This window comes from Melampsora larici-populina (genome assembly GCF_000204055.1).
Source record: "Melampsora larici-populina 98AG31 unplaced genomic scaffold MELLAscaffold_43, whole genome shotgun sequence".
NCBI lineage: Eukaryota > Fungi > Basidiomycota > Pucciniomycetes > Pucciniales > Melampsoraceae > Melampsora > Melampsora laricis-populina.
This window is the reverse complement of record NW_006768807.1, coordinates 742,134-743,514: the sequence shown is the minus strand read 5'-3', so window position 1 is coordinate 743,514 and position 1,381 is coordinate 742,134.

Below are 1,381 nucleotides of genomic sequence, written 5' to 3'. Positions count from 1 at the left end.
TTGACTTGAGGCTTGAGATGATGAGAACATTGGTGTCCTATAGAGTGAGTTCGTTGAGGCTTGAGTTGATGGATGGAAAGATTGGTGTACAATACTGTACAGTGTTTGGTGTGGCTTGGACCCCAGAGCTGGGAAGCGGTACTGAGTACCACCCTAACCCATCCCCAGCATTGGGAAGCGGTACTGAGTACCCGTTACCCAATTTGGGTTTTCTGGGATAGTGTAACTCGGGGAAAGTTACCGGCCAAGGTGCAAAATTGGTACCAAAGCTCAGTTGCGCTAGAGCAACGCTAACCGCTTCTTCAGCGCAACTGAGCCAGCATTGATCAAGGTCTCAGAAAAGAATTAGCTGTAGCTTGGCGTACTTCTGTTGTATAGAAACATACTGCTGATTTCTTTCATATTGTGACTAGCACAATCAGCGGCGGGCGCCGCCTCAACGGTCTCAACCTGTGCTTGTCTTAAAAATTTTCTGTTGTGGAACTTATTAGTCATTCTTTATGTGTATTTCACACCTTCTGTAAAATCTCAGTTACGCTCCTAAATGTTTTTCATATTGAAGACGCATTCTATTGAAGCTTGCCCCCTCCCCACTCAGTTTGCGTTGACATCGAGTCTTGGTGTTCTTTTCTCAATTTTGACATGGTATTCTCCAGCTTACCTGTGCTCCCATAATGAAAATAAGTCAATAGAATAGTCAACTTGAGGCATATAACCTTCTAGTCACATCAATGAATCATTTTCTGTCTCTGAAGTGATTAATAGATGGACTGATTTGGATTACTATTGTGCCTTTGGGGATTTTGAACATTCCTGGAGATACACATATCTGCTAATGGGAAATGTATATTCTAGTACAGTGTGGCACCACTCTACAATTTTTTTATCATGGACAATTTGTTTTCTTGAAACAAATCAACTTAAAGAGCTTAACTTTAAGATTGGTCTTAGTTTATCTTTCAAGTGATTCATTTCAAAACAATTTCATGTTATTCAATGGTTTTGAAGAATATGATCATTGTATTTCTCAAAGTAAAGATATGCATAGAAACATAAAAAAGATATAAAAATCAATTGAAAAACTTCATACAATACTTTACTGAAACAATTTAAAACTGCCTTCATATATGAAATGATCAAAGAGCCTTTGTGCTGTTTCAGATTACCTTCATAAATATAAAAAGTTCTGAAAATGTAAAATTTCTTTCAACCACAAAAATATTTCAAGCTGCTTGATACATTGCTGGACCTAATCATCCAATAATCATCAAAATGAGACAGAAAAAACTTTCAGTGAGCTAGTATTGGTCTTGAGATTATTTAGATTATTACCCAAATCAAAAACCCTTGTTCAACATGATATCTTGATTCAAAAGTGTGA